The sequence below is a fragment of the Ambystoma mexicanum genome, chromosome 2q, assembly GCF_040938575.1.
Source record: "Ambystoma mexicanum isolate Mex_15411 chromosome 2q, UKY_AmexF1_1, whole genome shotgun sequence".
In the NCBI taxonomy this organism is placed as follows: domain Eukaryota; kingdom Metazoa; phylum Chordata; class Amphibia; order Caudata; family Ambystomatidae; genus Ambystoma; species Ambystoma mexicanum.
In genome coordinates, this window is record NC_090924.1 from 1167423688 (window position 1) to 1167448252 (window position 24565).

Below are 24565 nucleotides of genomic sequence, written 5' to 3' on the forward strand. Positions count from 1 at the left end.
AGGCTATGGGAGCTCTCAATATAACATGACACCCCCTTTGTCCATCTTTGGGTACAATAGACTGGCTAAGGGATATTCAATATCCCTTTTCACACTAGGAAATATTATTTTTTATAGTAATTTTGGTTTTCTTTCTTAGCTTGTGTCATTACCCAGAGTTCTGCATCTTTCTATCTTTGCATATTCTTTGTTCTTTCCACAAGGGTGAGTTTTGTGTAGTGTTTTTTATTTAGTTATTATTGCATATGGTGTGTTTAATTAAAATATATATCCACAGATATTTATAGAACCTTGATTAGACATGCCTTTATTTTGGACTGTTGTACTTTGCTGTTTTGGTTGCTATTGTTTCACATTCACACCCCTCTTTACAGCATAGCCTGCCCTCGGCCCAAGTTACCACAAAAGACGAAGTAGGTATCTCTCTTAACTGTGCCTGTTTTACCTTTAATTGTGGGGTCACTCTTGTTTTATGGAATTTTCGGTGCTGAGTAGGCGGTCTAGCCCCTACTCATCCTAGAACTCTTGAAAGGAAGAAGCCATTATGTCACAACATCCCTGACATTTATTCTTCCAATCACTGCTAAAAGAATCAGACATCCTCGGACATCAGACATCCTCAACATCCACATCATCAGACATCCTCAACTTTGCCTGTTTCTTCACAGAGCATCTCTCCCATGTGTAAGGTAAGGTCCACACTTAATGGCAATTAGCAGAAGTGATTCGGGGTGAAGAAGATTCCCGATGGGAAGATGTGCTCCCCTGAGACTAACATCTCTCTTAACTGTGCCTGTTTTACCGTTATTTGTGGGGGATCACTCTTGTTTTGTAGAACTTTCGGTGCTGAGTAGGCGCTTTAGCCCCTACTCATCCTAGAACTCAAGAAGGGAAGAAGCCATTATATCACAACATCCCTGTCACAACATCCCTGACATTTTTTCTTCCAATCACTGATAAAAAAATCAGACATCCTCAACTTTGCCCGTTTCTTCATAGAGCATCTCTCCCATGTGTAAGGTAAGGTCCACACTTAATGGCAATCAGCAGCAGCGATTCGGGGTCAAGAAAATGTCGACGGGAAGATGTGCTCCCCTGAGACTAACAGTCGTTTTTGGAGACTTGCCCCCCATTGCTCAAGGTAAATCAAAAATACATAAGGCAGTCATCTGAATCCATCTGGGAAAGAACAATTCAAGTTTCCAGTTCTGAGGACCCAGCAGGGAATTTATGCAGAAGCATTGCTAGAAATCAGGGGGGTTAGTTGTAAACATACCACTGAACTGTGCAGTGGTTTTCCAGTAGCAGAATTCAGTGCTGTAGAAGAATCTAGCAGCCTGGGGATCATAGGCAGAGACAGGCTTGCAGAGTTTATTAGGGATAACGATAAGCCACTCATTTTGCCTGACTCGGGCATGCTCTAATTCATCGAACTAACGCTATTGATAATCGTGACCATTACATTGAGGACTTTACATTTAATAAAGCACTCAATTGCAGTCCCGTGTAAACCAATGCGGGAAAGCTGTGACCCAAATTATCGTGTTGCCTATGCTTTTGCAAATAAAATGTCATTGACTTTTAGGAAAGCCACACAAATCTCCCGAACACGCATAAACACCAGACACGGCGTGCCTCACAGCGTAACGCCCATCAAATCTCAGCCCTAGCTCTAGTGGGGACAGTAAAGGGACCGGCCCTGCAATGAATAGGGCTTCCATCGGTTCCCTGATGCTGCTGTATAACGTAACGAGCTGGCGCCCTGACAATGCATTTTCTGTTGGAACTGCCGGCACGGATGCTCGCTCAGCCCCAGACCCTCCCAGCACCAGACAGCATATTCCAGAGCAAATACACTTGTTCTTGGAGAAAGGTGGCGTACAGATAGGGGGGAGTCTGTAAGGGTGACAGAAATCAATCACACTATTTACCTTGGGGTTCTCTGTTAGATTTCGTAGAGTGCCACCGAGGCTGTCTGCGGGCACTGAAGCAGGGCAGCCAGCTAGTCACTGTCTGGTGAGACTCTGCATCCTGCTCTGTCACAGCAGCGCCCCGTGAATGGCTGGAACCTGCTGTCTCACACTCCGGCGAAGCTGCTAGAGAGCAGAGCCTAGCTGGCGGCCACCCTCTCCATCCCGACCCAGGCGCCGCCCCTGCCGCTCCCCTTTCCGCCTCGCAGCAGTGCAGTTCTCTGCCAGTCACCGATGCAGCCGCAGGTCCGAGCTTGGCGGCCAGGATGCAGGGAGCAGAGCAGAGGGGGGCACAGTCCATCGTTGAACTAGCGCGGTGGGGGCCATATGAAACTGCAGGATTTTGTAACCCATGGTTGTGCGTGTGGTGCATTGTTTATGAAGGAAACGGGCAATCACAGATGCTCTCAATTATTTAAAAAACGGCATAGATCTTTGTTATAAAAAAGGGCAAGTTAGTAATGTATCTTTTGCACTGTGACACAACGCAGTATATTGTATATGCATTTAAGACAAAATCAGGCCTGGAAATGCGTAACCCATGTTGCCCCCAGCCTCCCTGAAGTGCTCTGATATGGAAGCGATTATTAAACGTGAACATTACTTGTAAATTCACTTAGCTGAATAAATATTTAGGAGCGTTACAAGACACTGGCATTATTTTTGCTAAAAGTGTGGGCAATGCACTTTCAAACAAGTGTCCCATAAAACGAATTTAAATGAGACAGAACGAGCAAGACAATGCCAGTTTCACGCCCCTTGCCTCTCACATGCCAGTTTCACGCCCCTTGCCTCTCACATGCCAGTTTCACATTTCTACCAGAACATTTCTTTGACAGATCACTTTACCCCCACAAAACATCAATCCCAATTTCCTGTAGCCAAATACAGTTGTTCAATCCCATTTTCAAATTGATACAATTATCATGCCAGTTTCTTTTTGCCCCCATCCCACCCCGCAGAGAATTGCCTATGCCAGTTTACTATTGCTTCAATATATAGTTTGACAAATTCACATTGCCAGGAAAAGAGATTATGCACTTTCACCTAGCTCCAGAAAATGTTGTCATGGCCAGGTACCCCACACCCCGACCTCCACATGCCAGGTAGTGCCATCAGCTGCATACACACACTTACATGCACAAGGATTTCTTCATGTGTGCCCTTTAGGAATGGGGTCAGCTTTTATATCAGTAAGACTACCAACCTTTTATAAAAACGGTACTTCTGCTGTTATAGGCATTTGGAAGGGGCGTGTTTAACTGAAGTTATTACTAGTGAGGTACCCCACATAACGTGTGAGTTCTTTTTGTGCTAGTTTTTTTTAGAGCGTGCTTTTGCTGTTTAAACAGGGGCCTTCCGCTATCGATCTCATATAATCTAGATCATGATTGGCATGGACAAGAAATTGCTAAGGAAAAAGAAAAGATTGACAGCTCTTCTAAACTGAAGAGGAATTTCAATACATCTTGTGATTGGGAGGGTGTTCCAAGGAATGGCTAAACAGACAGGGAATGAACATCACCCTCCCTATTCATGTCAGTCTACACTTAGAAATCTGGAGCGACATTGAGGTTGCAAATGTCAATGGATGTGAAGGTAAGTACTTACTAAATTTGTCCAGAGTGATAGACAGCTTTGTGTACTATACGAAGCACCTCAAATGTAAAATAGTCCTCAGAGGATGTTTTTGCATATTGGCTTAACAAGGAGTCATGTTGAAATCTGTGAAGATTGGGAAGTAGCCGAGCTGCGATCTGAAGACTTTGAAGTCTATTCAATTGATGGATTGGTAGACCTAGATAGACCCGACTAGCATAGCCCAAGATGGTCATGACTAAGGCTATAAATATCTGGACTCTGGACTATGCCAGTCTAACAATGGGAAATATAATAAGGGCAATTTGGACAAGTGGATTGTGAAACAGCCCATTACACACCTGGCATCTTCTGAAGAAGATGGTGTTCTGGACCCCCTCATGGGAGACGGTCTGGATCTGTCTGGAGGTGAAAATAGCGAGGAGGTGCATAAACACACGCTGCCAAATATCGGGGGCTGACTGCCTACACAGAGAACGATCAAACAGCCGTTCTCGACTCCTCTGGCAGGGGGCACCCATCAAGATCACTCAATTATAACCAAGGATGTTGTGTCGCAGGCTGTAGCTGCACGTTTCCAAGCTCGTAGTGTACTAAATACAAGAATTGTTTGACCCCATAGATGGAGGAGCTTTGAATGGAGCTTTCGGTTCTACACTTGATGCCCTCATTAAGAGTGATTACATTGGCTGATGTGGCTTGAGTTGAACAATTAGATAATAGCCCAGCAAAAAATAAAATGTTGCATTGTGTGTCCCCTCACATTGCCAACTTTATTATCTCCTTTGCGAAAGAATATCTGAAAATGGGCTATGATTTAACTTGGCATGAGGACACTCTTGATACATTGAAGGGTAGTGAACAGTCAAAGATCACTGTTGACCAGAGTGGCCGATGGTTTCAGCATAGACAGAACACAGCAGCCTGTCCAGACTCGCGTGAGCCAGCTAGAGACTGTGACTGGCTAGAAGGGGTTCGTCATCCTGAAATAGCCTAGCAATGCCCCAAAGAATATTACTATCTGCTCCTGGACATTCGTGGCTATAGGAAGTTGATTAATAAGGAAGGAGGTCAGCGATTGTTCTGCCACAATGTGTCCTATGTGCAAGAAAGTTGGCTCCTCAGTTCGCTCCTGGATGAGTACAACATTTTTGGGCTACTAAGGGTTCAAAAAGGGAGACCTACGCAGGGTTAGCTCACAGGCATTATGAACTTCCTAGGGTCCAGAGAAGTGACTTCAGTTAAGGTGTCACCTTATGTGCTTCCTGTTGTAGTCTGGATCAATGATGTCTTCTTTATGGTAATAATTTATATCTATTACCCCCCTGGTGGTGGTCAGACGAGGAGTATTTTGAATATTCTTGAGATTATTGCTGCTTACTCCTCGGTAGTTCGGGAGGTTCTTATTTTAGTGGGTTCAATATTAATGCATGCTGCTGTGAAACTATGTAGGAGGTTCTTATGTTACTGGGTTATGTTAATGTTAATGTTAAAGGATATTTGTATCGCTCACTATCACCACCAGAATGGTCCCCTGGCGCTATGGTGACTCTGAAAAAAAGGGAGGGGTGGAGGGGAGTTAGTGGGATGAGCTGGAGAAGTGCAAGAGAGCAGGGATGTGCTGTTGGCGGCCTCAGCCCAGAATTCCGCTGGCTGGGCTTGGGGTGTTATACTGTCGGAAGACGTTGTGTGCTGTTGTGCGGGTCCATGTGTGCTTTGTTTTGTTGTTGCAGTGTAGTGAAGTTTGTGCAGATTGTTGTGTTGTAGGTTTGTGGTTGTGTTTGGTTTGAATTTGAGAGGTGTATGCAGAGGGTGAAGATGTTAGTAGGTTGGTTAATTGGCATTGCTGTCTTGAAGTGAGGTGATACATTTCCCTATTTCTAATTAGGTGGGGTGTGTGGGTGTCTCCGTGTCTGCATCCAGATCAGGGCTTACGACACTCACGGTCCCTTTCCCATATGGCATCCATTCATATGCATAGCCTTGACCAAGTTGGGTACCGTTCGCCTCCGTGGCCCCTGCTTGTATGCGGGGCGGGCAGGCGTTTGTGCGTCCCTTGCAGTCTAGCCCAGAGAGCTTGCCCAATCTAGTCTAGCAGGAGGGTGGCATCGGTTAAGCCGGGTGTACTGCCTCCATGTGTTGGGGCTGCTTGGCATTCATCCTCTTGTTCAGTTGCTCATTCATGTTACCGCTCCTACCCCCTTTGGAATGTGGCAATGCTAACGCTTGCAATTATGTCCAGGCGTGGCGTCTGCCTTCATTCACAACTCTCTTCGGTCCATGCCCCTGCCAATATCCACAGCTTAGTTAGTGTGGCCAGTGCTAACGTTCACCCAACTTTATACAGGTATGAACTATAGTAGCATTTATCGAGTGGGTGAAGGTTCTCTGCTGGGAGTTGGCTAGGGATACTGGATTCTGTCCTCATGGGTGTCGCTTGTGTACTATTAGACTTAATGTCGTCTCTCTTGTTGTAGTAAGAGTTTCTTTATTCGGTTCTGGATGTTGTTGATGTCGTCCTAGATTTGTCAAACTTTTCATTGTTTTTCCTGTTTGGTGGTTTGGTTTTTCAGTTTGAATCTGTGATGTTGAAGAGCCAGGTTTTTTGAAATTTTCTGAATTGTAGGTGGTCTTTGGTGTTTCTTATTTCTTACGGGATGTTGTTCCAGGTTTTTGCTGCTAAGTGGGAGAAGGAGGAGCCTGGTATGGTTTTTCTTCCAAGCCGAATTCTTTGCTTGATCTGAGGAGTCTTGTTGGCTTTAGATTGTTAATTTCTTTTGCAGGAATTCAGTTCCTTGTCCGCTGATTGCCGTGTGTTATGCACATTGTTTTGAAGGTGATGCAATGTTTGACTGGGAGCCAGTGTAGTGTTTTTAGGGCTGGAGTGATGTGGTCTCTTCTGGATAGTTTGAGGAGGAGTCTGGCTGCTGCATTTCGGATCCATTGTAGTTTCTTCAGGAGGTATTCTGGTATCCCGAGATAGAGGCTGTTTGCATAGTCGATTCTTGACATGATGAGGGCGACGATTGTGAGTGTCTTGTGGGTGAAGGAGTGGAAAGGTAAGATTTTTCTTGCCGTTTGAAGGAGGAAGAAGCATTTCTTGATCATTGCATTTATTTGTGGTTCTAAGGTTAGGGTGTTGTCCATCAGAACTCCACGATTTTTTACTACCTTAGATGGAATTGGTGCGGTTCCCATTTCTGTTGGCCATGGAATTTAGGTGTTGTTCTCTTGATTATTGGATATTTTCATTATTTCTGTGTTTCCTGGGTTGATTGGCATTCATCCAATTAACAACTTCTTTTAGACACTCGATTAGGGTTGAGTGATCGGCTTGAGTGTCTTCGATTTTGTAGATGATTTGAGTGTCATCTGCGTAGTTGTAGCATGAAATTTTGTATTTTTTGAAGATTCTGATTAGTGCCGTTTGGTAGATGTTGAAGTACAGTGGTGATAGTGAGGACCCTTGTGGTACTCCACAGTCGTTGACTCGTGGTGTGGATTTGAAGGGCTTTAACCAAACAGTTTCTGTTCTGTCTGCTAGGAAAGATTTCATTAAGAGTACTGCTGTGTCTGTTATGCCTATGTCTTCTAGTCTTTTGGTTAGAGTCTCACGGCTAACTCTGTCAAAGGCTGCGGAGAGGTCGAGCAGAATCAGGACTGAGATTGTGTCGGAGCCCTATTTGTTTTTAGGTCGTCCCAGGTGAATAGTAGTGCTGTTTCTGTTCCTCTTGTGGGTCTGAAGCCGACTTGTGCTTTGTCCAACAGGTGTTGTTTTTCTACGTGTTCTTGGGTTAATTTGTATATGTAGGTTTTCAGGAGTTTTGCTGGGTAGGGAATGTTTGAGATCGGCCTGTAGTTGGAGAGGTCTTCTACGTCGCCACTTGTGTTTTTTAAGAGTGGTTTGATATATGCTGATTTGAATGATTTTGGTATGATTCCAGTTGCTAGTGAGATATTTAGGAGGTTTCTGTAATATTCATATGGTGTTCCTTGTGAAAGGATTGATTTGTACATGTCAGGTGGGCACGGATCCATGGGTGAGCCTGATTTCTTGCTGTGTTTCTTTAATGATGTTGAACATTTCTTTTTGTGAGTTTGTGGCATTGGTGATTCTGTCGTCATAATGCCTTCTCTTTGCCTTTTGTATTTCCTTCGTGTATGCTGGGATTTGTTTCTGGAACAGTTTTTTTTCTCTGGCTTGTATTCTTTCCTCCATTCCAGCTCCATTTTCTTGTTGTTCTTTTTTAATGGTGCTTAGTAGTGTGGTGAACCATTTTGCCATTGCTCTTTTTTTTGATGGGGTGAATGGTTTTTCTGGGGCAGTCTTTTCGATTGCATCAGCGATCCATTTGTGTAGCAGCTCTGATTTCCCGTCTAGGTCAGCCAGCTCTAGTTCTGTAATTGAGAGTTTGGTTGTCTCCAGTTGGTCGAACAGGTTGCTTGTTTTGACGGTTTTCCAGTTTCTTTTTGTGGTGGTTGTGAATTTGGGGGTCTGGATGCAGAGTGGAGTAGGTAGTCTGATGATGAAAAAGATAAAGAGATGGTCGCTCCGCAGTATTTGTATCGGATGTGCCGTGGTGATAAGTTTTTCCTGGGCGAAGATTGCGTCAAGGGTGTGTCCTGCCGAGTGTGTTGCTCCTTTGACCAGCTGTCGTAGTTTCATGGTTGTAAGTTGTCCGGTCAGTGAGTTTTGGGAGTTGGCATGACTTGTTTCAAACCAGATGTTGAAATCCCCCAGGATAATTAGATGTTCGTGGTTGATGGCTTTGTTGGTGATCACTTCTATGAAGTTATCAACAAAGGTTGCATCATATGACGGTGGTCTGTACACCAGGATGAATGTAAAGTTGGTTTTTGGGTTCGCTGATAGGTGTATGACCATGGTTTCGCAGTTGATGATGTTGAGAGGGTCGTCTGTTTTTATTTTTAGGTGTTCTTTGAATGCTATCGTGAGACCTCCTCCATTTTTATGTTTCCTGTTTATTTGGAGGCATTTGAAGTTGGCTGGGAGGCAGCTTTGGAGTGTGATTTTGTAGTTGTCGTCCAATATTAATGCACAGTGCTGTGAGACTACAACCGTCCCCTCCAGGCTAGGCACTCTTGATGTACTGATACCACAGGCCAGACCATTTGAGACTAAGTCAAATAAGCAAAGGAATTTATGGCATGAGTGTCTAACTATAAATATTGTTTGCATGTTAAATGGCTGCACTCCAGGCAATGTACCGGGCAATTTCACCTCAGCGATGCGGAACATGAGATCTACTTTAGATTATTTCTTTATCAACTGGAAGGTTTTCAACCAGGCTAATTCCTTTGGAGTGGAGCATAACCAACTTAGTGAGCATGAACTCATTTCTCTGACTTGGTCATTAGAAGTTAAGTGCCCTCTCAAAGGGAAAATAGGTCCTGCGAGGGCTAATACCAAGGGTAAAAAGATAGGGTGGATTGCTGCTAATATTCTCAAGATCTATACTTACATTGATAAAATTGACAGTGAAACATTGTATATATTGAACCACTTTAATGTGAAGGTGTTCTCCCAGTTGATGTATGGCCTGACAGTGGTCTTTTGACAGTTCACCTGTTCCTTGATTGATTGATTGATTGATTTGTTATTTAGTATGCAACTATACACAGGTGTTTCAAGGTGCAACCAGGCAAAGGGAGGGGAACAGAGAGAGGACAAGACAATCTTAAAAGGCTGAGTGTCATTCAGATCGTGCAAGTGCGCAAAAAGAAGTGCAGGGAGAAGTGCACCCAGAGCAGCAGGGCCCTGAGCTAAGTGCAAGGAAGGCTGGTACTACAGGGCGCAATCCCATCACGATAGTGTAAGGTTAACCAGGCGGTAGTGCAAGGTGGGCCAGGCAGCAAGTACGACTCAGAGGACAACGAGCAGCCAGTCAGTAGACAGAGCAGGAGAAGGGAGGGCTTAGGAGGGTTAGCCGGGGAGAGGGAGCAGGATAGAAGAGGAGAAAAGGAAGGTCTTGAGGAGATTCCGGAACTTAAGGAGATCCAGCTTAAGGTGAAGAGAGGCAGGGAGGCCATTCTAGAGGGAGGCACCTGCAAAGGAGAGAGATATACCCCCATTCTCTACTTGGAGAAGTGACTCACCCGCAAAGAATTAGAAGTAGATGATCAGAGGGCTCTAGGAGGAAGGTACTTAGGAAGAGAGTGTTGAAGGCAGTGAGGGCCCACGCCCCAGAAAGCCTTTTAGATGATGCAGAGGGTCTTAAACGTGTTCCTTGCAGCCACCGGAAGCCAGTGGAGTGATTGCAGGGCCGGAGAGATGTGGTCCCTGGGCTTGAGACCAAGGATAAGTCTTGCAGTCCTGTTCTGGATTAGTTGAAGGGTAGAGTTAGGCCGATTGAGAAAGAGGCGGTTGCAGTAGCCCAGCCTAGAGATAACCAGAGCTCTGGAGACAGTGAGCCTCTGGGGGAAGGTGAGAAAATGGGGAATACCTATGAGGAGGTGTAGCTGGAAATGAGCCTTCATGGCAAGGTCCGTGATGTGTGGAGAGAAGGAGAGAGTGGAATTGAAGATGAACCCAAGGTTTTTTTTACCTCAAGAGGGTGAGGGCAGAGGGCCCAAGGAGGCTGCCAGAGTGAGAGAGGAAAAGCAGGAGCAGGAGCCCCAACGAAAAGGATCTCAGTCTTACTGGCATTAAGGCAGAGATCATTAGCGGTGCACCAAGTCTGAATAGTGGATAGACAGTCAGGGATGAGCGGGGCGAAGGAGGAGGCAGAGGGTAGCCTGAAAGAGAGCTGCGTGTCACCTGCATAACACTGAAAGTTTGAGGAAAAGGTAGAGATCAGGAGGGCCAAAGGGGCCAGATAGACATTGAAGAGCCAGGGGGAGAGGCTAGAGCCCTGGGGAACACCAAATGTGGAGAAAGAGGTGGTGGAGAGAAAAAACTAAAGCTGAACCTGGGAGGGTCATCCAAGAGGAAAGAGGTCAGTCATGCCAGAGCCTGATCCCTGATGCCCAGGGACTATTGAAGACGAGTTATCAGGATGTTGTGGTTGACAGTTTCAAATGCAGAGGAAAGATCGTGGAGAATGAGGAGGGAGAGAGAGAGAGCTACAAGATTAAAGAGCAGATCTTCACGAGTATTGAGGAGTGCAGTTTACGTGCCTCTGACTGCTCTGAGGCCAGACTGGTGGTCATGGAGATAACCAACAAATTCAGTGTGGATGGTTAGCTGGGAGATAGCCAACTTCTCCAGGAGTTTGTCCAGGAAAAGAGTGATAGAGATTGGGTGATAGATAGCCAGAATTGAGGGGTTGGCAGAAGGATCTTTAGTAGGGGGTGCACAAGGGAGTGCCTGAGAAGAGAGGGGAAAGATCAAGTGGCAAAAGAGTGATTACAGAAATCGGCCAAGGCTGGAGCGAGAGAACCAATATTGTCCTTGATGGTTCTGGAGGAGCAGGGGTCATCATTTGGGTGAAACATTCATACACTGGACATACCTGGAAACATCATCAGGTGTTACAGGAGGGTGGGAGGAGAGAAGGAGAGGAGGGGGGGCGGCAAAGGATAGCCTGAAAGAGAGCTAGAGGAAGAGAGATAAGAAGAGGAGGAGAGTGCAGACAGGATGTCCTGTATTTTAGTGGTGAAATGAGCAGCCAGAGCAGTGCAGAGGGCCTGGGTAGGAGTTGAAGAGGTAGAAACTGCAGTAGGATTGTCCAGCTCCTTGTAGATTTTTAAAAGTTCAGCTGTGTTGTTAGAGGCCGCAGAGATGCAGGCTGGAATATGGACCCTCTTCTTAGAGAAGATGGAGAGTCTGTATTGCCTTTGGAGCAGGTGGCAGGCCAGTTTGTCAGAGAGTGCACCCGAAGCTCCCCACTTCCATTTGGCTACTCTACACTTGCGTTTCAGAGCAACCAGATTGGAGTTGTACCAAGAGTTGCACTTGGTGGCAGGCTTCAGGCGGATTCTCATGACAGGGGCAAGGATATCCAGAGTGTTAAAGATGGAGAGGTGAAGGTTGGAAAGGACTGTGTCAGGATAGGTGTCAGCCACCAGGGTAGGTGGGGGAGAGAAGGTGGAGGCGAAGGCAGCCACTGACACTCGCTTCATAGGTTGAATGACTACGAAGGAAGGGGGCAGTGCTGGGTGGTTCTTTACCAAGGAGACAGGAAGCTTCAAGTGAGAAGAAAGAATAAAGTGGTCAGACCCAGAGAGAGGAGTAGTGAGAGGATTAGAGAGGGGGGTGTGTGCAGCAGTGAGAACATTCAAGGTGTGAACGGCAGAGAGCAGCGGACCAGAAGGTAAAATGGAGAGGGAAAGAGAGTTGCAAATGTTGTGGAAAAGCCCAGAGCAGTCTGGGGAATTCAGGTGGATGTTGAGATCCTTAAGGAGGAGAAGCTGGGAGGTAGAGGAAAGGAGAGAGGTCAGCCCATTCAGAGAGGAAGAGGGTGACCTGGCCAGGTGGCCTATAGATTATAGCCATGGTCAGAGAGAGGCCAGGAGAGATAGAGAGCCTCCAGACCAGGCATTCAAAGGAGGAATAGATCTGAGTGGGGATGACAGAAGCAGGGATCCACTCAGGAGAGAACAGAGCCACTCCGCCTCTGGTCCTGTTGGGCCTGGGCTCTGAGAGGATCATGTAGTCCTCAGAGAGTGTGTCAAGACTTGTGATAGAGCTGGCCTTGAACCATGTCTCAGTAAGAGTGAGGACATCCATGTCCATGAGTTCAAGGAGGTGGCAGATGTCAGAGGAGTGTTTGACAGCAGAGCCAGAGTTGAGAGTTGCATTGTGCAGCAGGTTACAACTTTTGAAAGACTTTCTGGGCGGGGTTCAGGGGAAAGAGTACCCATCAGAAGTGGCTGAGGAGCCAGAGGGGTGGAAGGTGGTGGTGGCAGAGGATCCAGAGAGGTGCAGGATGGAGGTAACAGGGGAGCCAGAGGTGTGGTAGATGGCAAAGCAGCTGAAGCAGTAGAAGCAGGAGGTGGCAGAGGAGCCAGAGATGTGGTAGAATGGCATAGAGCCAGGGCAGTAGAAGCAGAGGAGCCGGAGATGTGGTAGACAGTGTAGGAGCCAAAGCAGTAGAAGCAGAAGGAAGGAAGTTGATGAGGCGAGGGAGGTGCCTATCAAATAGTGGGAGATTCGGTTGAGGGCCCTGGACCATAACAGTGCCATTGAGATAGATATTAATGATAACTCTTGATGACTGGAAGGAGGCCAAGAGTACCTCCCACCGGGTACCACCATCAATGAGAGAAAAGGAGGAAGGAGAGAGAAGTAGGACCATATGAAGGGTCTATAGGATGGGAGAGGGAACGACAAAGAGGATGTCGGAGAGAGTCTGTTTGGATGAAGCACTGACATGGTGTCAGCAATGGCAAGGCCTGGATTAGAGACCAGGGTGTACTTCTTGAGCTTCTTCCTTACAGTCTTAGTGAGAAGAGTAGTATAGGTGTTTGAAAAGTAATTAGAGAATTTGGGGGAAATTGAGAGTGCCATAGTGGGTATGAAAGAGGAAGGAGAAAGGGCAGGCGAGAGAGGGAGAAAAGAAGGAAACACTGCACAGAGCTACGCCACACAAGGTGTGCAAGGAGGGGGATTGGGAGCAAAGCAGGAGGATAAATAGAGGGAACAATAGGCACAACAGAGCACAGACAGAGACAAGTAAACAAGGGCAATAGACTAGAAGGTTCTAAAAACTGGGTTCCTTTTGATGTTCACATCTCTTAACAAGTGAACATTTGGATTAATCCCTAGTTAACTCTAGGTGACAAATTGGTACAAATATGGACAAGAAAAAATCACTAACGTAATTGGCAACACACCTATAGGCTCTCAGAGAGCATGGCACATTGGAAAGTCATTCTCCACACCATGGCTAAAGAAGATGGCAAGTAATTCTGGAGCATGATCAATAGGTCAGGCAAAACCTCTGGCAACCCACTGATAAACTCTGTGGATGAAGAATCCTGGTGCAAATATGTTGCTTCTGTGTTATATAGCAACCTGCGTGTTGCTCTCAGAGGAGTTTGTGATGGTAGTCTTTGTATTGCACAGATTGTAGCCTAGAAGATCTTTTGTGATAGCCATTGACTAGCACTCGGGAGGGTTGTGCCGTTGATCAGGGTTCTGCACTTATTCAAGACCATTAGGACGTCCATGCCATGGATTCTAAGTGATTGTAGAATGTGTTCCACTACAGGGAATGCAGGTATTGGCAGAAAGCTGTGAATAACATGAGAATCCTTTCCTGGCAGGTATTATGCTACACACCCATCAATGGCTAATTAATTATTACCAGATCATATTTTTGAAAAAAATATATATTGCACATTTTATTTCAAATACATCATCAAAAGGTTTTTTTTATTAACAAGTTTAAATGAATTTTCACTATAAAATGTAAAAATGCATCATGATAACACACACATGTATGTAAATACAATAGAGAATTGCTGTATAACTTAAAGATAATTCACGCAAAATATGAAAATACTTATTATTAAAAAATACATGAATAAAAGAACCTAAATTAAACACAAAGTGCCCACCAGTAAGTGAAACATGTGAAAACAATATGAAACAACACCTACACCACAATATGCTTTTGTATGAAAGAGAACACATTTTTAAAAATATTTTAAGTAAAGACAAGAGAAAACACACAAAACCACAGTGCTGCAACTATTAATTAATTGTAGTTCCTACGCCCAACATTTTTCTGTTCCTGATATATTGTGGAACATTCTTCGGGGCAGATTTCTACTTTCATAAGTTTGTCTATAACAATAAATGTCCCAAACTGAAGGGTGGCGATCTGTTCATCAAATTCGCCCATCTAGGGTCATAGAGAAAAAACAAATGTGAATGCCCACATGCAGGCCCTCTTACTTTTAAATCAATGATGGAAGAAAAGTCATCCAGCGTGACTCAATTGCTCATGTCTAATTGGGACGCACTACAGCCCAGTTACAAGCTCAAATAAATTTAAGCTGACCCTTTCCAAATGAACATGTGTACGAAATGTTCTACTACAAAATCACCAGATAAGGAACAAGTTCACCCAAAAAAACAAAAGAAAGACTCTGGGGACACTTTTAACAGCCCCGAGTTTCATCCCCGGTTACTAGCTTGTGAAATGCTTCTAGACCAAAGAATCTCGTTGCCATCATGTTGTAATCCCAAAAGATAGACAAGAACACTTTCCCTCAGTCCTCTACCAAATATGGGACTGTAACTTCACACAGACTGGATTAAATGAAATAAACAATTTTATTAATTCAATAGATAAAAACAGATTCCAAACAATTTAAAAAGATAAAGCACAGAATGTCATCCATCCTAAAAAAAACGTTTTTTCTTTCTGTGTCATGAAGTGGCAAAATACATTTAAAACAGTTAACGATACACTCACACACGTTTTGACTTAAACAGAGTTAGACCCCGTGCAACATTATGCACATCCGTCGGATACAAAAATAGAGAACTCCTAACTTCCAGGTTGCTCTCTTAATACTTATAATCTGCTTATTGAGCAAATCCTTGTGTTATCAACCACAAGGTTCTAATAAAATAAATAATTAATTAGAACGCGCTGTTATAGTATACAACGCCTAAAACACCCAACATGTTTCGTTCTTTTTCCAATGGTTTAAGAAATGAAAGAACTTCTTCAGGGGAACTCGACAAACAGGTCATAACACTTTTACACACTCTTCACATTAGTGTTCTTCTCAATCCCTACAGGAAACAACATGAAAAACACTGCCATCAATTAAGCTGTCAACTACTTATACAACCAAAACAAGAAGGAGCATGAGTCTCACACTGTTGTCTCACTGTGAACGTATTTGTTGCTTGCACATTCAATGGTTAAATAGGCACGTCTTCAAAGTAGACTGCGATCTGTCAACATAACACACTTATTAGAGTCGGCCATACCTCTTGAGCTTCATACCTTGTACTATTAAACATCCAACTATGCTTGACACAACCTATACCAGTACATGATAACAGTAAAAATGCTGGTCTTTTCGTTTTAGCATGCCCCCACTCTACTATGCATAAACCACACCACAGTTAATCAGCTCATACCCCCTAAATGAACAAGTCATTAGTGGTGGAAGTCGACCCCCTACGGCAAAATGCTTAGCGTTGGACTAGCTAAACCCAATCTAATAACTGTTTTCCCAAGTATAGAATCTCTGTAGTTCTCACTCATCTAAACATGGTCAAACAATGTCCAGAATGGGGCAAATACCCTTACCCTGAATTAGGAATTGTCCGTTATGACGCGCTTGGCTGGAACGGTCGACTGTCCTTCATTCATCATCGCCGTACCCCGCACACAACAGTCGGCGTCCTTACTGTTGCTGCGCACGCCGAGTCAGACGTTTTCTTCCATTCACTACCTAAAACATGAAGAGAGATAAATGGAAACCATTTACTCTCCTTCTTACCGCCTGTTAAACCATGGGCCAATGAACCAAGTAAGAGTTCCGCAAAGGAAAAAGCTAACGGAACGGCAGCGAGGAACTTACTGAATAACATGTACGATTCTTTCCATGCTTGCAAATGTGTCCTGGTCATGTGTCACAAATTACCAGCGGCATCAATACACAATGGTACTCTAAAGGCGACCCGCTCAACAGCTGATTGCGCTTACGCTACACGCACCGTGATGTTACAGCTGCCCTGTCAGGCAATAGTGCAAATTGTAACATCAAGGAAGTTAACTTCTGAGTTACTCTGTGAGGAAGTGAATTTCAGGTATCGGTTTTGACAATTAATCGTCTCCATGAATTCATTAAACAGAGTCACTGATCCATCCCACACAATCAAGAAGTCGTCAATATAGCGTCTCCACAACCCCAACTTAGAAAAGTAAGGGTTTGAGATGCTAAAAATTGTCTGACGTTCGAAAGTCTCTACAAACAGATTAGCTGCTGAGGGGGCCACAGACAAACCCATAGCTGTACCATGGATTTGATGGTATAATTGCCCATTAAAACCGAAATAATTTTCGGTTAATGCCATCTCTGCACACCACAAGATGAAACTAGTGGGTGGTGTGCCCTCCGTCCTCTTAGTAAGTAATGTTTCCTCTATAACCTGAAGGGTTTCTTGCTGAGGTATGCAAGTGTACAGTGACACAATGTCAAGACTGACTAGCAGCTGCTTGGTTGGCTCAAACTGGATATCTTCAACCATATTAATAACCACGGTGGTATCTTGCACAAAGGAGTACATAGTATATACATATGGTTTCAGAATGCTCCTGTACCCAAAACAATCGGGCGACCCAGTGGGTTCACCAACGATTTATGAATTCTGTGGAGGTTGTAAAATGTAGGTACTGTTGGATTCTGTACTACTAAATAAATCACTTTCTTGTTGACATATCCACCCCATTGACAAAGCCTTTTCGACTTTGTTTGAAATCAGAATATATAGTCTATTTATCAGGTCTTCTGTAATAGGTTTGTAAAATGCTCTATCCTCCAATTGGCGGTTACATTCTGCTATGTAAGATTGTCGATTCAATATTACAATGGCCCCGCCTTTATCCACTTTTCGTAAGATCACATCAGGATTAGAGGTTAAACTCTTCACTGCTGCCTTCTCAGAATTACTCAAATTCTGAAATGGGCGTTTCTGAGCTTGTACTTCTAACTGTTGTCAATCGTGCCATATCCTCTTAATAAACACTACAGCTTCTGGAGTATAGCTACTAACCAGAGGATTAAATGTGGATTTATTTCTAAACCCACTCTCATTATTCTGATTATCATAATCATTATGCTGAAAAAATTGCTGTAAATGTATGACATGAGTTCTAAACTTGTCATACTTGACAGATGGAACGAAGCCGAAGCCCCTATTTATTAAAGCCACTTCTTACATGCTTGGAGAGTAGGCAGACAAATTAACTAGTAGGGTCTGTTGCTGTGGAGCAGCCTCGGGGCTTCGTCCCAATTGTTGGGGTAGGACTCTACCTGCATTGCCCTGATTACCCGAAATGAAATTCCTCCTATTTCGTGTGTTCCTCCCATTCGTTCTTTGATTTCTGCCTCGATTTCTCGATCCTTTGTAACTTCTCTGATTTGAAAAACTGTTGTTGCTCAAACCACCAGAGCTGAATGAAGTGTTGCCGAAGCTCTCTTGTCGGGTTTGATTCTGTCCCCCTTGGTAGTTACCCGCAAAGGGGTCATACCCCTCTTTTGTGTACCGAAATGCATTTTCATGCGAGAATTGTAGTAAGTTCTTCTTCATCCTTGTTATCCGATCTTGGGTACAGAATTCTTTAAAATCAGTAATCTCCTTTACGATCTCCTCCAAATGCTTTTTATAGGTTTCGAGTGGAACTAGTTTTTTAATTTCCTCTTCCATTTTATTGAGGTCGCCGAATATTTTTATAGTCATTTCCCGGGCTGTATCAATAATAAGTATTGTCCAGTCACGGCCGCACTTGTTCGCTATATAACTCCATTGGATAATGAAGTCCTTATTATCCAGGAACAATTGCGGCTCATTATGGACCTCTAGGCCTTGTCGGAGGGTCCCTGATCGCAAATATTTAATCACAAGTTCACACAACGCCCAGTGCACAGCTAGTCGTGATTGACCTTGAAATGAATCATCTAATTTTAAACTGTCAACACACTTTCTAATAAAAAAAGGAAATCTAACAGGACAACCAGGATGCTAACCTAGCCTAATAAGTACTTCTGAGGAAGTTGGAGGGGACTTCCCCAGTTCGATTGTCCAAAGAGAAAGTGGCCACAAGCCTACCTGGTTTCCTACAAACAAAATGTAAATTTGTGCAGGGTGCATCTTCTGAATGCCTTTACTGATGAAAGGTCAATAAACAGTCTGAAAAATGGCTTAAACATTTCAGTTTAGATGTATCCATATTAAAAATCAATTGTATATCATCTGCGTAACTGTAAGCCAATTAGTAGTATATATGCTATCGCTGATGCACAGGCATTCCTCCTCCTATAAATGCACACACATTAGGGGTTGTCGGAGAAAATGCTGCTCAGATTACCTAAAATAAAGTGATAAAGTAAAATGAGAAAAGCCTTTCTGAAAGAGCCATAGAGGTGCCAATCACAAATTATGCGTCCTAGCTGATTGGACATCTTGCTCGCTGTCATGATGATAAGGATCCCACTGGAAAATATAAGGTGTAAATAAATGTGCGCACACTTAAGAACATTTTTCAACAGTTTAAAAGTCATTTTGCAATCATTTCCAAGGTGTTTTAATTGAATTTAGTGATTGTTTTATCAGTGCTGAAGACATGCCAAGAACTGCCAAGAACTGTGGTTGCATGGGAATTCTCTACATGACAGTGTAAAAAGGCTTGTGTAAATCACACATATCTTCAACAATTGCCTCATTTGTATGTAAGGATATGCTAAAATAGGTGGAGAAGTTGGGACTGTGCTCCATGTAAAAGACAAGGCCTAGACATTTGGAGTGTTTTGCCACAAAAAGAACTCAGCAGGTTGCAGAACATTGATTGAAGAACATAACACAAATGCAAAAATCTGGGATTGCATTATAGTTATGTCCCTAGTTCCCGAGCACATAACAGGATACACTTGTATATTATAGACAAGTGTATTCAGTTTCAATAACTTTCTGTCTGCTAACCAAACTAATGTGAGATGTGATGTAGAAACAGGAACCAATTTTAAAAATCTATTTTGTTCTACCTTGCATGCATTTAGTTTTTAATAACACTCTGGTTTAATTAATTGGAAATTAAACATGCCAAATATAGCTTTGTGCTGACTGACAATTAACCTCCCCTTCAGGAAGCCCAACAACATCACAAGACAGAGGCCACACAGAATATCGGGATCTCTTTTGTTGAAACTGGTTCTGAAAGCCATGCTCCCAAACACTGCCAGATGGCTGCCTTAATAGATACACTTTAAAGAGACGTGTCACATATGTCAAACCCTAGGCATCTCATAAAATCCATTAGCTAAAAGTCATGGGACTAGTATTTTCTGTGCCTTAACATGTATTTATACCAGTAAGGAGAATGTGCTGGAGGTGTGATAACAGTGACCTCTATTGGCCAAAGGCAGCATTTACTTTTTTGTTTATTGATTTGTGTATCAAATCTTGTACACACAGAATCCTGATAAAATGAATATAAATACAGATAACAAAATCATAATTCATAGAAAAATCCATTATCACAATTAGTAAAAAGAACTATCCAAATCCCCTAAAAAAATGTATGAGTTCATAAGTGTCTTCAAACAAAATTCATAAAAGCACTACCTTCAACTAATTCAACGTTCACACTATATAGAGAACTCCTATTTAAAATACCTACTTTTTTCCTTGGGCATCGGGGTGCCATTTTAGTCCTAAAACATAATTAATATAATTCATTATCCAATAGATAAGCAGATTTTATTCCCACTCATGATGCTTGCTCAGATCTCTGTGTCATCCTTGTTTCTGAAAGAGCCCGCACATTTGTAAAAGTGAAATATGCATTTTTGTTGCAAGTCAGCATTTCTATGCTTGAAAATTGAAGAAAATATTCTTTAGATGGTATTTCAAATACGACAAAGAAAGATTCCAAACACTGTTTGACAGGCGCTCCAACATGAATGTTTTATTAGTCTTTTGTTGTTGGAAAATGTCTGTACTGTTACACAGAATTAGAAGGAATGATTCTTGCTTTTTTGCCCTCAACACGTGTTTCCCCACTTTACTTTCAGTGGTTCTTCAGGAGGTAAATGTGCTAATTTAGCTTTTGTGAACAAGAAAAAAGAAAAAAAAGAAAAAATTGAAAAAATTTCTATTTTCACAAAAATAATCTAAGTATTGAAAGGCTGGTCAGTTAATATACACAATATTTCTAGATGTTCCTTAATGTTAGGATAGACCAACGCCTTAAACATTTGCAGGCCGATTCATGTAATTCCCCTCAAAAGTGTCGCACGCGGCTGGTGCACAGCGTACCCGTGCGAATGTCTGCACCAGCCGTGTGCGATAAAATCAATTTCCGCGCACAGCGTATTCATGGATTCCCACCTCCAAAAGCAGACGTGGCGCAGAGTGGCGCAGCAACCCTGCAGCAGCGCCAGTTACGCCCCCAAGAACGCCCTTGCGCAAGGAAAAGCCACCAAGATCGCAAAACCATCGCAAAGGGCTGCGCCAACCCTGTACCAGTTTACCGGACTGGCAAACAGCAAACGCAAAGCGGGGAACGCGTATTACGGGTGTCGGGAACACGCGTGCGTGAGAAATTCCACACGCGACCTGGCCTGGGGGAGCTTGTGCGTGTATTTTAGGGGTGCGCGAGAAGTATGACACACGAATGGCCTGGGGGCGTGTAATTCAGGGGTGCGCGAGAAGTATTACACGCGAATGGCCTGGGTGCGTGTATTGCAGGGGTGCGCGAGAAGTTCCACACGCGATTGGCCTGGGCGCGTGTATTTCAGGGGCTCGCGGGTGGTTTCACATGCAATCGGGCCTGGGGGAGCGTGTGCGTGTATTCCAGGGGTGCGCGAGAAGTTCCACACGCGATTGGCCTGGGCACGTGTATTTCAGGGGCTCGCGGGTGGTTTCACACGCGATCGGGCCTGGGGGAGCGTGTGCGTGTATTTCAGGGGTGCGCGGGAAGTCCCACACGCGATTGGCCTGGGCGCGTGTATTTCAGGGGCTCGCGGGTGGTTTCACACGCGATCGGGCCTGGGGGAGCGTGTGCGTGTATTTCAGGGGCTCGCGGGTGGTTTCACACGCGATCGGGCCTGGGGGAGCGTGTGCGTGTATTCCAGGGGTGCGCGAGAAGTTCCACACGCGATTGGCCTGGGCGCGTGTATTTCAGGGGCTCGCGGGAGGTTTCACACGCGATCGGGCCTGGGGGAGTGTGTGCGTGTATTTCAGGGGCTCGCGGGTGGTTTCACATGCGATCGGGCCTGGGGGAGCGTGTGCGTGTATTTCAGGGGCTCGCGGGTGGTTTCACACGCGATCGGGCCTGGGGGAGCGTGTGCGTGTATTCCAGGGGTGCGCGAGAAGTTCCACATGCGATTGGCCTGGGCGCGTATATTTCAGGGGCTCGCGGGTGGTTTCACATGCGATCGGGCCTGGGGGAGCGTGTGCGTGTATTCCAGGGGTGCGCGAGAAGTTCCACATGCAATTGGCCTGGGCGCGTGTATTTCAGGGGCTCGCGGGTGGTTTCACACGCGATCGGGCCTGAGGGAGCGTGTGCGTGTATTTCAGGGGTGCGCGAGAAGTCCCACACGCGATTGGCCTGGGCGCGTGTATTTCAGGGGCTCGCGGGTGGTTTCACACGCGATCGGTCCTGGGGGAGTGTGTGTGTGTATTTCAGGGGCTCGCGGGTGATTTCACACGCGATCGGTCCTGGGGGAGCGTGTGTGTGTATTTCAGGGGCTCGCGGGTGGTTTCACACGCGATCGGGCCTGGGGGAGCGTGTGCGTGTATTTCAAGGGCTCGCGGGTGGTTTCACACGCGATCGGGCCTGGGGGAGCGTGTGCGTGTATTCCAGGGGTGCGCGAGAAGTTCCACACGCGATTGGCCTGGGCGCGTGTATTTCAGGGGCTCGCGGGTGGTTTCACACGCGATCGGGCCTGGGGGAGCGTGTGCGTGTATTCCAGGGGTGCGCGAGAAGTTCCACACGCGATTGGCCTGGGCGTGTGTATATCAGGGGCTCGCGGGTGGTTTCACACACGATCGGGCCTGGGGGAGCGTGTGCGTGTATTTCAGGGGTGCGCGAGAAGTCCCACACGCGATTGGCCTGGGTGCGGGTATTCCAGGGCTGCGCGGGAAGTTTTACACGCTCGCCTACAACACGTATTCATGGAAACGAACGTGGCCAATCCGGAAACACGTACGCCAGCAGGAAGTAGGCGTACGTCCACCCGCACAGCATAAAAGTGCACGCAAACAACAAACAAGCTCAGACGCCAGGATGAACATACCGTTCCTAGCAGCAGTGGCCGTGGGATACCGCAGGAGGAGGATAGTCCGGGCCAGAGTTTTTACACCCAGAACCAGCCTTTTTGGGATGCCTGATGACCATGTGTATGGGAGGTACAGGTTTCCACCTCACATAATACTCGACCTGGTCAGTGAGTGGGAGGATGACCTCACATCAACCACCCTGTGCTCCCAAGCACTCAGCCCCCTGGAGAAGGTCCTCAATGTACTGCACTTCCTGGCCACTGGATCATTTCAGCGGACAAGTGCCATAGTGGGGGGGTTGTCACAGGCCACGCAGTCACGCTGCCTACACCAGGTCTTGGCCATCATCACTGCACACCCATCAGTCCACAGGCACATATACCTGCCCAGAACACCTGCAGAAAGGCAGGCTGTTGCCCAGGACTTCTACAGGGTGGCACAATTCCCCAAAGTGCTAGGTGCCATTGATTGCACCCATGTGGCTCTACATCCCCCCATGGCAACTGAGCACATCTATAGAAACCGCAAGCACTGGCATTCCATCAACGCCCAGGTAGTATGTGATGCCAAGGGAATCATCACCTCAGTATACGCCAACTATCCAGGCTCCACCCACGACAGTTTAATCTACAGAATGTCTACCCTAAACCGGGACATAGAAGCTGGGCGGCATGGCGATACATGGCTGCTCGGTGAGTATAAATGCCACTGCGCATGCATGCATGTCAGATACTGAGTAATGTCACAACCCCACTGATGATACCCATCACCACCTCCCCAGGGGACAGTGCCTACCCTCTCAGCACCCACATGATGATGCCAATTCGGAACCCCACCACGCCACCCCAGGTAAGATACAACACAGCCCACATTGCAACCTGGGGCATCGTGGAGCGCACATTCGGAGTGCTCAAGTCACGCTTCCGCTCCCTTGACCGTTCTGGCGGGCAGCTGTTATACGCTCCCCCAGTAGTGTGCAGGATCATAGTGGCAGCATGTGTCCTGCACAACGTTGCAACACGCCGGGGCCTGGCCGTGGACATGGTGGTGCCCCCACATCCCCAACCACATGCATGCCCACTGCGCATGGGAGGGGAAAGGGCACGGGGTGAGGCAGCCCGTACGCAGCTCTTGGCTAATTACTTCACATAATATCACACCCCTGTGGAGTGCACACAGCCCTGGCACATACCAGCTGACAATCAATGATGATTGTTACTGACAATTATGATGTGTCAATGGACAGTGAACTGTCACAACCATACCAGCCTGAGATTGTACATCTGGAAGTGTTCCATTGTGTGCTTGCCAAACTACACAAACAGCACCAATGCTGTGTTCAAAAGACACACTTCTATGCTGCTGAAATCACTACCCACTTGCAAGACACAACATGACAACAGTGCCATGTCACCCAACACACCATGGCATGACATGCCATGTGAGAGCAAACAAAGTCATCCCCCAAACATGACACGTGTCACAAAGTACAGTGTCCCTAATGGAAACTGGCCACACACAATATGCCCACATGAATGTAGAAACAACAACACACATGACCAAATACTTACCAAAATACAATCGACATAGCATAAACATGACAGTACTAAGGCAAAGGATACGTAGTCTTACAACATGAGAATGCCAGCACATCCACCACCTCCAACTGTACAGTGTTGTTGCCACGCACATCTGGAAGTCCACTGCTCACAACATGAGCCCCATCTCCAAAGTGGACGGCCTTGTGAAGACATGAGGAATGAACCTGCAAATCAGGAGGGAGACATGGATGCACAAGCACACATCAATACACCATGCAGTGCACAATACAACAACAATATGCATTAGGAATGTATACACAGTATTGACTACAGACTGCCCACACAGCTCATGGGAGTCCAACGTCACTGTGTAATTCACTGTCACTTGGGCACACCCTTTGCAAGCCCATGGAAACGGGAAGCAGGAGGGGTGTGTGTCTCACTGACCCAAGCATCTAACCCAAATTCAGGACAAGCCTGCATGTGCCCAGCCGGAATACAGTGGATGCCCACGGGAGCCACAC

At 45.6% G+C, this 24565-nt stretch overlaps 1 protein-coding gene across 4 annotated transcripts in view; it reads right to left on the reverse strand.

Annotated features, from left to right (window-relative positions):
• DYNC1I1 (dynein cytoplasmic 1 intermediate chain 1) overlaps positions 1–2170 on the reverse strand; it is a 2709604-nt gene extending 2707434 nt beyond the window's left edge. For 3 of the 4 annotated variants that reach the window (XM_069648550.1, XM_069648548.1, XM_069648551.1), the window contains exon 1: positions 1932–2170. The gene's annotated coding sequence lies outside the window, so the exon portion shown is untranslated. The remainder of the gene's footprint in view (positions 1–1931) is intronic. The other variant, XM_069648552.1, reaches the window with a different exon arrangement.
• Between the last annotated feature and the right edge of the window lie 22395 nt (positions 2171–24565).